Source organism: Zootoca vivipara, chromosome 1 (genome assembly GCF_965207765.1).
Source record: "Zootoca vivipara chromosome 1, rZooViv2.hap1.1, whole genome shotgun sequence".
NCBI lineage: Eukaryota > Metazoa > Chordata > Lepidosauria > Squamata > Lacertidae > Zootoca > Zootoca vivipara.
In genome coordinates this window covers 78,274,697-78,288,699 of record NC_142582.1, presented here as the reverse complement: position 1 = coordinate 78,288,699, position 14,003 = coordinate 78,274,697, and the positions used below count along the sequence as shown (strand labels likewise).

The following is a 14,003-nucleotide window of genomic DNA, read 5'->3' as shown; positions in this document are numbered from 1 at the left end:
TGAGGAACTTACCCATCTCTACTTGCCACTGCTTGCACTCTCTCAGAGGTCAAGGTGAGCATGCAGCTACAGCATCAGGAGCAGGGCCAAGAAGCTCCTGATGTTAGCAGCAGTCCCTCTGCTGGGCTGCAGGCTTCAGCAGGTGTCTGATAGTACTGCCTCCTGGTGTTGACCCTGGGAAGCACTCAACCTGGGCAAGGATTAGTTCTAATAGCTCTGCTCCATTCCTATCTGCATTCACACCTATGTGTGAAAGCACCTATGTGCATGTAAACTGTATGTGCATTTGGGGAAACTTTGAATAGGTAGAGTTCCTGAGCCCATATGTATACACTTTGGGTGCTTTTGAAACGATTAAGCTCTTTCAGACATGCACCGAATGTTCCTAAGTTTGGATAGGGCCAGTGATTGTGAGCATGATCCCTACTCCCCTCTATGTATGTTCAGATGAGCTTCTGAACAGTTCAAATTGTTATGCTTATGGTTAGCCGCTCTGGATGCTAAAGGGCAGTATAGAAATGTATGACTCAATAAATAAAGCAGTGCTCTCACTTATCATCTGGAAGGTTAGGAACATATATTAATTGCCTGATGGTAACAGAAACAGTCAAGCATTATTACACTCAGCTAAAATGAGCAGTGAAAATGATTGTGCCTGTCAATGCTGTGTAATAAACTATCATCATTACATCATGAGACATTGATCAATACAAATATTACCATACCAAAAAAGAAAGGCAAATGTAGCATCGTAATATTGATCTCAACTGGTCCATTTTTTCAAAATGAATTCAAATTTTAATTGCACAAAACAGTGTGTGTGCATGTGGGTGTATGTGGTATCTTTTCAATGCAGATTGGGGGAATAGTCAATATTTATTAGCATCACACACACAGAAACAGGAGGCTGAAGTACTGTAACTATGAAGTGATACTCAGAAATAGTTGAGATCTTTAAATGAGGTAAACTGGCGTAATTGCCCCCAAGTTCACATTGCAGAAAATATAGCTTAAATTTGGCACATCACTCAAAGCATTATTCTTTTCATCTATCTTTTTTCTGTCTAAATGATTACCTTTACATGCCTCCTAAATCTTCTGCATTATTATTACAATGCTCCAGCTTCTACCAGAATATGAAATTAAAGTTTTCATTTTTCGTTTGGTCACAGCTTTCAATGCATTTATTGAAAATGGAATACAAGGAATCCCTCTTCATGAACCATGCTGTCCTATTTTCAGTGATATCCCCAGAGTTACGAAACAGGATTTAGCTAGTCAGTTTCCTCTCGTCAAGTGGAAGAAGAAGAAATGTTCATATGCTTTAAAAATTAAAGACCTTGGTTAACAATGTTTGATGGAACGAAAACCCTCCATTAAAAGATGGGTTCTACTCTTTCATTTTCTGCTAGTGATTTCTGGATAAAATTTCAAAACTGCCTTTTTTTTTTTGCTTACAACAGACCAGAAAGGGACAACCAACAGCAGGAACAGAAGTGCTATAAAATAGCTTCATGGCTTGTAACTAGCAAATGTAAAAATGGTTTTTACACCTGCAAATGCATTTAATGCTTCTGTCTGTACTTTTGTGGTAACCATGTTTTTACATTTATAATTATTTTACATTATATTATTTCATATTTCCATCAGCGAATATGATTTATATGTATTGTGTTTTGCCTTTTTGCATCAGTAAAATAAAACAAAAACAGACCTCTGTCTCAAGGAGCTCATAGTTTGAAATTTGAAAGTGGAGAGAACTTAGGAAGGAGAAATACAAGGATAAATGTATAAGGAGAAAGGAATGCAGTTACACCAGTGATCGAAGTGGGGTGGTTTGAGATGCCATTCCAGGTCTTTTAAGGCAGTCTTGCCTAACCACCCCCTTCCTTTTTTCTACCAGTTTTGACAGTGAGTTACATGCAAACTTCATTGCTGTTGGAGGTGAAAACATAGATTCCGGGGAGAAAATCGAAGGGAAAGACAGGCAGGGCCATAGTGTGGTCACATGTTGAACAGACCTCTCTTTGAAACACTGTCTAGTCCAAGTCCAGATTGAAGCTAAAGAAACATAAGACAGGAGAGCAGGAGCCTTGAAACTGCCCACCAGCAGTTAGGACTGGACAATCTTGCACAACACTTTGCAAGCGGCTTACCAAGACCCAAGGAATCCCTTTTAGCAAGGCAGGCACCACCAATCAGCTGACACCCACTATTAGACCTGTGGGTCCCCACCCCTGACTTAGATGCATATAATAATAATTTATTATTTATACCCCGCCCACCTGACTGGGTTTCCCCAGCCACTCTGGGCGGCTTCCAACAAAAGATTAAAATACAATAATTCATCAAATATGTCTCACATGTGTCCCACACAGGGGGATTGATACTGACCACATCCCCATGTCCCCGTCTGCCTCTTCTGCACAAGAAAGCCTAGGCTGCAATCCTGTATCCATTTACCTGGGAGTATGCCTCATTAGACACAGGGACTTACTTCTGAGTAGAAATGGCACATACCATTGTAGTGTAAGCTAACTCTACAGTGAATCCTTAAGCAGGCTTCCTCAAACTTGGCCCTCCAGATGTTTTTGAGACTACAATTCCCATCATCCCTGACCACTGGTCCTGCTAGCTATGGATCATGGGAGTTGTAGGCCAAACACATCTAGAGGGCTGAGTTTGAGGAAGCCTACCTTAATGAATGTTGGGACTTCAGCTCCTGCACAGCAGGAAGCATGGCTACGACTCTTTGCAAAATCATATTTTTTATTTGCCATGGGGTGAGGGTGTACGGCAATTTCTGGAGGACTAATGCAGATGTTCTAAAAGGGAGTTCTAGGCAAAAAGGGAGAATGGCTAAAACGTTTAAGAGGACAAGAGATCCTAGGTTAGCCTTGTAGAATTAGCAGCACAGTGTGGTGTGCCATACAGTTAAAGCCATTATCACATATTTCACTGTACCTTTAAAAATCTAGAAACACAAACTGTTGGACCCCATGGCATTTAATTTTCAAAGTCCTAAGTGATCAAATAAGTTTTTAACTGTTGTCTAAAGGCAGTACATGAGGAGGGCAGCTGTACTACTACAAATCCACCTGGGGGTGGTAGTTAAACGAACATTGAAGGTAAGATTAGAGTTTATTTAAGGTTTTCCTTCTCTGGCAGAGAAAAATATATATTGAAGGGCAATGTGAGGTAATGCCAGGATTTAGTCAAGGGGGAATATCCCCATATAGTTCCCCACATTAGAGTTCCCGGTAGAGCCGTAGCAGGCCAGGCGGCTATACTTTAGGCTTTACAGGATGCCTTAAAGACTTATTTGTTTTGATTGGCCTCCTGCCGAGTAATTTTTGTCCTGCTTGCTGGAAGGAGAAAGGTGTATCATTACGTTAATGAAATTCTGACTGAATCTGTTTTTATTCTTTCTTTCTTTTTTAGTAATGCTGACATTTTAAACATGTCCTGGTTTTATTAATATTGATTTTGCTATATACATGTAGTTTTTATTGTTTTTTAAGCCACTTTCACAGTGGAGGTCGGCACATTGGGACAAACGGGGCACGTCACCACCAACCCCAGTCTGCCCGCAGCCAGTGCCACCAGCCTGCCTTAACTTCCAACCAATCAGCTTCCTCCTTTTCAGTCTCAGTGTTGCTCAGCAGACAGGAAGTTGGGGACAGAACTAGAATTAGTTACTATGCTACTTTCCATGCTACTGGTCCCACAGGGCACCAGCTGCCCCTGAACTTTGGATTGACTTTGCTCAGAAAGGCAGTACAAACATACTTAAAATAAATAAATAAATTACCCCCCAATAATATTTGCATATACTGTAACTCTATTTAAAGTACACTAAATAACTATTGTAATTTAAATAGGGGGGGGGGATGCACTTCATCACAGTGGCGAAGGGAGGCTGTGATCAGTTGACTCCCCACTGCTGATGGGCAACTCAAGGTTCCTGCTCTTTCTTCTCCATATGATGTCTTTAAGCTAGACTTGAACAGACTGTTCTTCAAATAAAGGACTATCATCTACAAAGTAGGACACATGGTCACCTTAAGTTCTGCATTCAGTTCCCAAGAACTGCTATCCAATGGTTCTGGAAGCTCAAAAGCTTGATGATTCACCTAGATATCGAAGCTCATAGTTTGTAGCCCTGGAACAGATTGGCAGGGATGACAGGGCAAATTTTCTGAATTTCTCTGCCCCTTCTTAGCTATGGATTTGCGAGATATTACAATTTTTAAATGTTAAGAGTGTCCTATCCCCAGTGAGACGAAGGTAGGGACTGCCTACCTACATGATAGTTTTCTACATGTAGGAAATTGTTTCTTATGTATGGTAGTCTTTTCTGACAGCAGCTCTTCAGGGTTCCAGGTCTTTCCCAGCCTGTAGATGGACATGGGACATTCTCTAATATTACTGTGGTCTATAGCTTGACACCTAATTTTAAGCTGAAAGGACAGCCATTTTAGGTTTTCTCATATGCATTCCAGGCACCAGTTCAGGTTTTCCCATATGCATTTGTTGTTTAATCATTTAGTCGTGTCCGACTCTTCGTGACCCCATGGACTAGAGCACGCCAGGCACCCCTGTCTTCCACTGCCTCCCGCAGTCATATGCATTTAAGGCACTCCAAAGACACAAACAAACATCACACATGCAAATATATACAGTGCTTCCCCCCCTCTACAAATGTTTAGGGGTACTCTCATTTTCCTACTCATATTGAAATATTGCCCCTCAATGAGGCCAAATTTAAGTTTCACAAAATGTTTAGGGGTAGCTATGGGTCCCGCCACGTCCCCACAGAAAATCTGGCAAGTGTGAATGTTTTACTGAAAGCTGCAGTGACCCTTGAAGAATGGAATGTTCATGCTCTGGTCAACACGACCTTCATTTTGTATGCAAATGTAGACAAGTGCAAGAAATGCAATGAAAAGAAAAGTCTTTTGGGAAGACACCCTTAGCTCCTCCCTATAACCTGCATGCTGAATAATGGCCTTCTTCGCAGAACTAGGTGCGCGCAGGGACTGTGTCAATGACAAACAGAAGAGGTCAGTCCCACTTGACCGGCTCTTCCACGCTTTGTTCCGAGGTGACTAGTTGTGGGAGGGAAGAGAACTGCTGCTCATTCCTTGCTCACAACGGCACTTTCTGTGGAGATTTCTCTCTCTCCCCCCCCGCCCCCATGCCCGCCCCGTGTGAGCTGCATATGCGTATGAAATCAAGAGCAAGGTTGGCTCTTCTCTTGTCATCTGTGCCCTCAGGAAACGTCGCCTCTCGCCGAGCCTGGGCTGCAGTGCCCTTCTGCGCGCGCCTTCCTTTATCTGGGGTGGGCCGCTGGAAGTGAGGCGTGAACAGTGCTCTTCTCCCCTCAGGGGGGGCAGGCAGGGGAAGAAGCCGGGCACCGGTCGCCTATTGTCACATCGCATCCATTTGCAGCGTGTGCACGGGAGCGCAGCGCCCAGCTAGCTTGGGGAGCTCTCTCTCCCTCCCTCCTCCTCCTCCTCCTCTCCACCTCCATTCCCCTCCTTTTCCCAAGCAAGTTGCAAGGCGCCCTGCCGTTGTGCACCGGACCTTTCCACATCCCCAGCCCAACTTTCACGTCGCCTTGCTTATTCCGCTGCAAAGCAAACATGACGGATTACAAAAGTGGCGGCGGAGGGAGCAGCAGCAGCAGCCGTAGCAGCGCCGACCCTTTGGAACTGAGGCTGGGGTAGTAGCAGGGAACGAGGGAGGCGCGCGGAGGAGAGCGCGAGACCGCCGCCGTCTCCGGCTGAGCCTCACACTGCCGTGGTCTCAGGTAAGCAGAAGCTCGCCCGAGCGCCGGCTGCTTCGCTGCCCCTCTGCCCCATTGGGCTGGGTTTTTTTTTGCGGGGGGGGGGGGCTGGTTGCTGCCTGTTGGGGTGTTTGGAGGGAGACGTGAGGCGGCCTCAGCGCTCACAAGGTTAATTTCTTCGCCTCGTTCCCTCTCAACTTTGAAGTAACCATTCTCTCTGCGCGCTTACTTGGGAACAAGTCCCCCATTGGAGCCGGGGAGGCTTGTTTCCCCGGGAATATGTCTGGGAGCCGGAGTTAACCCCTTCCTCCCCTTCTGCGCCCCTTCCAGTGCCTCTCGGCTGTGTGAATGAAGGACCAAAATAAAGGGGAAAAAACAACTTTTAACAACTGGGAAAGAGGCACCTCTGTGTTACCAGGGAGCGTATTTGAAATCAGCTATCCCTGGTAGATGCATGCCTAGCAGAACAGATACACTTTGTGCAAGTAAAATGCCATCGATTTCACGTTGCAAGTCACCGCGTTTAGCATTTTAGCCGTCGGGGTTCGTTCTCGCCAAAGGGGAAACCCATCCATGCCCTGTGCAAATAGTATGCGGCAAGGTCAGGACTTTACATTGTCAATGGAAGGTGAATTCAAGCCTTTCTGCCTTCTTTCTGAACACACATTCTCCTCACAGCCTGGTCTTCTTTGGGTGTTGCCTCTGATATGCACATCTTTGTCCTCTCCTGCAGAGAAGAATTCAGTGGCGAAGCAGGATTGTGTTTGGGGTCCCCACAAAAGAGACTGACCCAGCCTCTTTATGCCTGAACTATGTGTGCAAAGAATAAGATCTATCAATCCATGGACACAAGTTTCTTCCTTTGTTAGGAAAGGCTGAGAAATAAAAAGAAAAGGTGGGTGGGGAAAATAAATTCCCTGTTTGTTCCTGCTTGTAAGTTGCCCTTTATCAGTTGCTTATGCTTTGGTAACTAAGAATTCAGTGTACTCTGAAATAAGACCCATGGCAAGTAGTAGCTCAAGTAGAAGAAAAAATGGGGTCCCATTGAGTACGCTGGAAAACCTCAACAACAGGCAGCTCCTCTTGGAGAGTTCTGGTACTTGTTTTTTAGCTGCACTGTATATAGTTTAAGTTGGATAAGGAAAGAATTGGTTTACTCTCATCAGTGATGGGGAATTTCTGCCTTTTATGCTGTTGCTGTTCAAGGCACAATATGTTTCCCACCTCTTTTTGAACCTTTAACAGAAAGTCAACAGGTGCAAGTACCTTGCCAGAAAAAGTATAGCAATTCTTGCTCCCCAAGTTGCCTTGCCATTATAACAATCTATAATTGTAACATTGTAAAGTAGAGTCTACCTCTACTTTAAGAGGTAGACTCTTAATTTCACATTTAGGACTCAGGCCTTCACTAAGAGAAATGGAGGTAATTAATACGTTCTATCCACGCATCACACTGCTAATGCAGGTTCTGTTGCCTCATCGCATCAAGTGCTAGAGGAAAAGTTTGGTGTTTGTGAAGAAATTTGGGGTTTCCACAATCTTGACATGGTAAAGCAGTTTTGGAGTATGGGGTTTTGGTACTTGAAGCTGGAATGTGTGTGTTTATGGGGGCTTCCCCTCCATTCTTCAACTTTGCCTAGTATAAACAGGGCAAGAGAAAGTTGTAATTCCACACAGACCTTCAAATGCTGCTTCCGCTTCGCTGCCTAGCCAGAGGCAATACTGTGAGCAGTAAAACTTCCTGATATTTTCAGGTCACAGTACTCCCATTAATTGCATGCATTAATGCTGCTATCATTCTTATTAACCAGTAGCTAAGTCCCTGTTTTAAAGAGCTGATTTGAGATTTAGGCTGTGAAGTGTACTTCAGTGGCTGCAACATTACTGCACTCAGCTTTCACAGCACCACTTTTCTTTGGAGAGCTTGCTCATAACTGAACCAAAACTGGATTGTTTGCTGCATGACATTCTAAGAAAACTGATTATATGTTCACCTCTTAGAAGACCATACAAAAGGAATATGTATTAATCAGTTTGCCTGATAGGAAAGGAATCCACTGAGTTCAAATCCTGATACATTTCCCCCCAAAGGCTTCTCAAGAGGATTTTGCAGGCTAGTCACCTCTAGTTTCATACTCAGTTCAGCTCTCTGAAGTCTATCCATATATGCATTTGCACTGGACTTTAAACTGAGGGTCTGGCTCTAGTGCGCATGCAGCAAAGTACAGTCGTACCTTGGGTTACGAACTGCTCGGGTTGCGAACACTTCGGGTTACGAACTCCGCAACCCCGGAAGTGTTTTCGTCGTGCGCGTGTTCTGCGCATGCGCAGAAGCAGGGTGCGCGCTTTGCGCATGCGCAAAAATGGCGCTCGGTTTGCGACCTTTTCGGGTTACGAACCGCGACCGGGAACGGATCGTGTTCGTAACCCGAGGTACCACTGTAGTGTGATAAAATGGGTGGTGCTAATTCAGACTGTGGGTGGGAGATTCCCATTTCTGGATGCATAAATTCCTTCCAGGTATACGTCTAGCACTGTGAGGAGTGAGTTGGGCTGCTATAACATTTTTCTAAGTGCTCTAGCTTTTTACTTGGTAAGACCTTTTTTCCACACAAGGAAGCATTCAAATTATGGGGTCTCCTAATGGCAGCTTGAAGTGCTGCACTCCATTCCCTGTTTCTACCACTTAATTCTTCTGCAAGTGTAGACCATGCCTGAGGAAGAAGTTAAAGTGATGGGGTCACACATATGCACACAGAGATACAGACACACACACACACACACACACACACACACACACACACACTAGTACGTAGTAAATCAACTTTCTTTGTGCATCTTCCCTTCCCAAGGTACCACTGTGCTTCTCAGGAGGGTGTACCAAACACTTCTTAACTTAACCCTAACCCTTTTTTGGCTCGAGGGGCACATTCCCTATTGACTAACCCTCTGAAGGCTGAATGCTAGCAGTCTGTGTGGCCATATTCAAAGTGGGTGTGGCCAAAGTGGATGAGGGGGTAGTTCTTTTTCAAAGTTACAGAGAGGAAGACACACACAATCACACAAACAGCTGATAGACACACTCTCATACATTCAAGCAGCAGACTCACTTTTTCCACACGCTCTCTCTCTCACTATTCACAGACTACCCACATTGCCTCTTTACCCTGCCCATCAGATCAATCTGATGAGGTTTGCTTTTACTTTGTGAGAGATGCTACTGGAACCATCAAGTGTTAAACCTTCCCACCTGCCTTCCCTTCTCCTCCCCCCCCTTCTATGCCCGGGACCCTAAGGAGGAAATACTGCTTAGGTATTTAATATTGGGAGGCTGGATCTGGCCCATGGGCCACCAGTTAGCCACCCCTGGTTATTTATTTATTTACTTTATATACCGCCTTATACCCGGAGGTCTCAGGGTGGTTCGCAGAACAAAATCAAAATATAAAACTACAAAATATATAATCAAAATAAAAACAACAACCCAATACCCCACCTCACCCTGCTTACAGGGAAAGAAAAGGGCATGCTGTCTCATGGTATGGTTTAGTGTCTTTTTTGGGGTGGGGGCATATACCCATTGATTGAGAAACGATGGTGCTGGACCATGAAGCCTTAATGCTTACACTGATTTGGGATGAAGTAGTATGGGAGTACTGTACTGGGCATGGGCGTAGGCAGGGGGGGCAGGAGGGGGCAGCTGCCTCCCCTAGAAGCAAAAAAATTAATGTATTTTACAGACCATAACCAGCACTTTTCCCCTTCAAAAACTGAATTGGAAAGGGCTTTGCTTTAGCAAGAGCAGCTAAGTCTCCGCTTGCTGGGGGGGGGGGACACAGCAGTAACAAAAACACATCAAATAAATAAAGCAAAGTGGCTACCAGTAGTTAAGCAGTTAAGACAATGGAGCATATATCCCCAGGCAAGATTCGATAGCTGACCATTTCACCCTATTGTTCTTAAGTGGGAGTTGTTAATGAGCATTCAGGAGCATTAAGAGTTCTATTGGCGATTTAATGAGGGTGCAGACTCAGAGGATTCAATTTGACTAAGGTGGCTCTGCAAGGCTAAAAAGAAGTGAATAAGAAAGGGGGGGCTGTAGCTTTGACAGACACAGTGATGTTTATAAAAAGCATTGGTGTTCCAGTCTGCCCCTCCTCCTGCATCTGTATACTGTAAATCAGGGGTGGCCACCTCCCAAGAGACTCTGATCTACTCAGAGTTTAAAACTGGGGGTGATCTACCCCCTTTTGGGGGGTTCAGGTCAAAGCTGTTGAGTTTTTTTAAAGGAAGGGAAGCCCTGTTTTGGGGGTTTAGGTCAAACTTGTTGAGCTTCTTTTAGGAGGGAGGGAGGCCCATTTTTGTTTAGGGCTTCAGGTCATAGTTCAACTTTTTTGAGGGAGGAGGAAAATTTTGGGTGAGCTTTTTTTAGGGGTGCCAGTGACCTACCAGTGATCTACCACAGACATCCAGTGATCTACTGGTAGATCACAATCTACCTGTTGGACGTGCCTGCTGTAAATCAAGCAGAGAAAGCTGCTTACAAGGCTCCTGTACATGCAGAGTTCCAGCATCACAGCGTCACCCAGAGGCACCCACAAATATGAGTTATCCCTCTCTCTATTTCTTCCTTCCTTCCCTCCCTCTTCCATCCTTAATAACATACGGGGGGGGGGGGCAGATAAGCCCCACATAGAAAGCCCATCAACATGGGGGGGATGACTCTTTCAAATACGGTATTTACCAGTAATTGGGGGGGGGGGAGAGTTGGCTGCTATGCCTAGGAGTAGGACAATTCAAGAAAGCAGAACGATGCATATGGTATGGTAATATATCAATAGAATCGTAGAATTGTAGTCGGAAGGGACCACAAGGGTCATCTAGTCCAACCCGCTGCAATGCAGGAATTTTTTCCTAAGGTGGGGCTTGAACCATGGTTGAAATATTATGCTGATATGCAGCAACGCCTCGGAGCCGTCGTGGCTGCGGCCGTGTCTTGCCTCGCCCTCGCCCGCCCTTCCACCCCCTCTCGCCTGCCCGACCCTCCCGTCCTCTCCAGCCAAGCAGGGTAGCCGCCAACGCTACCAGCCCCAGAAGCACAAGGTGGCCGCTGCTGCCACCGCCACGATGTCATCAGGCCCGCTGGCCCTTTAGCCCCGCCCACTTTGTGGCCCCTCCCCTTCCGTGCCTTGGCCCCGCCCCTGAACGACCATGGCTTGCCCCCCCCCCTAGTTTTGATCCTGGCTACGCCCCTGGTACTGGGAATGGATAAGAGCTGGGAGAATCTTGGTGTGGACCTAGTTCAGGTGAAAACCTCAGAAGGGTTTTATTGTTGTTTTATGGGAGCCTTCAAAGTGGATATTCCTTTGAATCACAATGTTCCTTAATTTTTTTGTCATTGTTTGTCTGGTATCCAGTCCAGCGTTTCTGTGTCCTATTTGACCTTGTTCAGCTAGACTGGTTTATTACGAGACACACAGAGAGAGAGAGAGAGAGAGAGATATGAAAGCAACTAGGTCTATTACAATGTTTTCTTTCATGCTTACTTTCCAAAGAAACAAACAAAAAAGTAATGCGTTGGTTAATGTGTAATTTAACACAGGGCAGATGACTATATAATGAAAGAGTGATAGTTAATGCCAACGGTCCATTTACACATATTTCCCTCCTATGTTCTGCTTTTAGTCTGACTTTACTCCCGATTCCACCTTAGTGGGTCATGTCAATCAGAAGTGGGTGGATCTTCATTACCAGAGGGACAAGAGACTTTCCCAGTGGAGAACCATCACTGCAGGCAGAATCCAAGGCTTAATTTAGCGCTTTAAGGAGTAGTACCAGAAATCATCTCTGGAACATAACAAAGTCATTACAAAGATTTGAGTGCATCTGAGCATGTGATTTCTTTTCCACAACTGAGTAACCACAGTCAGGCCAACATGCAATCTTGAATTGAAGGTAAGGTGTTTTTTTTTTTAGAGGATAGAGTGTGGCCTCCTTGGATGTTGCAGACTTGTCTCTGTAGAAACGAAGCACTATAAAGGTGGCATGCTGAGTTCCCATGGCTATCAGATGCTATCAGTTCCCATGGCTATCAGATGCTGGTATCTAGCTGGTCCTATTGTTTTTAGCTGCTGCTGTTGGTTTTTAGTTATTCTGTTATGTGATGGTTTATTTTATGTTTTGTTCCCTGCCATGGTATTTATGAACAAAGGTGGGATATAAATATTTTAAATAAACGAGCAAATAAATTTGCGATTTATTTATTTATTATTAGAAAATAGGCATTGAAGGGATCTGGCTACAATGGGAAGCCTCAAGCTACTTTCTAGGCCTTAGAGGTTGTTGCATTTTTCCCAAGGAAATGGCCACCATACACCAACTAGACACCACTTCAGATGACTCATGACTGGTTTCCCTTCTGTTGTTGAGGAGGAAAGGGTGGCTGGCAAAGACAAGAGACTTCTTCTCAGCTGCACTGCATATCTTTTCTGACTGTGTATACAAGAAATAATAATAATAATAATAATAATAATAATAATAATAATAATTAATAATACATCACCCATCTCAGGGTGGCTTACAGTACATATAAAAATTGTAGCAAAGGTACAAGCAGTAGCCAAGGGAGGAGTGATTTTTTTTTAAAAGTAGAAAACTGGTGAGCCCCTTATTCCAGATTGGAAACACATTCCAGATTGGAGCACATAGCTGCTTTTTCTTCAGTATGAAAGTTGCCATTTAAAGCACATGTTTTTTTTAATGAATTACTGTAACAAAATGTGTAGCCTTGCCCAGATAGAGAACAAAGAGGTTCCTCCTCCTTCCTCTGTGCACCCCCTAAATCTCTTCTAGGTTTTGAGGAGGGCTAAGGACACACACAGGTGAGGAGAGTGGGGAAATCCATGTGTTGATGGGACATGGTATTTGAAAACTGCCCAATAATTTGCAGTCCATGGCATTCTGAAGTCAGCATGGCGCTTGTTATTACTCCCACAAACGCTCCCACCTCATCTTTATTAGCTGCTTATCCTTACTAAAAATGTGCACAGATGTGAGTAACAGAACTTACCTATGTGCCTTTGGGTGTACCTGTCATCTCATTTAAATGGGAACCTCCACTGCTATGGACTGTTAGTAAATCAATGCAGCAGCTCCCTGGGTTACAAATCCCAGGTGTTCTAACAGCGCCCGTGTAGTGCCTGAGTTCTTCCTCTAAATCAGGGGTCTGCAACCTGCGGCTCCGGAGCAGCATGTGGCTCTTTTACACCTTTGCTGCGACTCTGGAGCGGATACGAGGGGAGGAGGCGTCCGAGCCATGCGCCGCCTGAGCCATGCGCCGGCGCCCGCCACGCCCGCCAGACACTCGCGTGGTGCCCACCGCCGCCGGAGTACACAGCTGCGGCAGCGCGCTGTGCGCCTGCGCCCCGCACGGCGCCCGCCGGAGTCCACAACTCCGCTGTGCGCGTGCGCTGTGCAAAAAGGATGCAAGGTGACGTTAGCAGCCCGGGGAGCGTGGTCGGCCCCCTCCCTGCATCAGCCCCTCCCCACCGCATTCTGCAGCCAATAGGCTCATGGGGGGGGCGGAGTTATTTATTTTTTAAAACGGGCGCGCTTCTTCCCGCCCAGCAGCAGAAAAGGCTTGCAGGCTCGGAGTGCGTGTTTGCTGCTGCTGCTCCTGCCTGCGGCTTGCCTGTGGCCTCCTGCCGGCCTGGTCAGGAGATTTAGGTAGATGTATTAATCAATGGGTTGATTCAATATGAGGAATTTTTATAAGTTCACTTGATGGGAGCAACACACATGAAACCATACAGGTGTCCTAATAAGGGAGTCAGAGTTTTGCCCATTCCCAGTAATCAAGGCAGCCCAAACTCATAAGGCAGTGGTTGCTGGTGCCCATTCCCAGTAATCAAGGCAGCCCAAATTTAAAGTTATTTTTATAATGACGAGGATGACATTGGGCCCTCATTATTAATTATTATTTACATCAGGCACTGATTATGATTTATGGTACACTGGGGCCCTGATTAATTTTCTATGAATTTTCTATGGCATTTTGGGGCATTGATTATTGGGCATAGCAAATTTTGCTATGGGGCCCTCTGATTTCTAATTACGTCCCTGTTTTGCGGCTCCCAGTTTATTTGGTCCAAGTGGCTCTTTTTGTCTTAAAGGTTGCAGACCCCTGCTCTAAATGGTACACTGGATGTGTGCATTC

At 45.3% G+C, this 14,003-nt stretch overlaps 1 protein-coding gene across 5 annotated transcripts in view; it reads left to right on the top strand.

Annotated features, from left to right (window-relative positions):
- The first annotated feature begins 5,186 nt into the window (after positions 1 to 5,186).
- Positions 5,187 to 14,003, top strand: part of SHANK2 (SH3 and multiple ankyrin repeat domains 2) — a 339,643-nt gene continuing 330,826 nt past the window's right edge. For 2 of the 5 annotated variants that reach the window (XM_088668511.1, XM_088668485.1), the window contains exon 1: positions 5,195 to 5,812. The gene's annotated coding sequence lies outside the window, so the exon portion shown is untranslated. Of the gene's footprint in view, positions 5,813 to 11,473; positions 11,744 to 14,003 lie in introns of all 5 variants that reach the window. The other 3 variants (XM_088668502.1, XM_088668515.1, XM_088668509.1) reach the window with 3 other exon arrangements.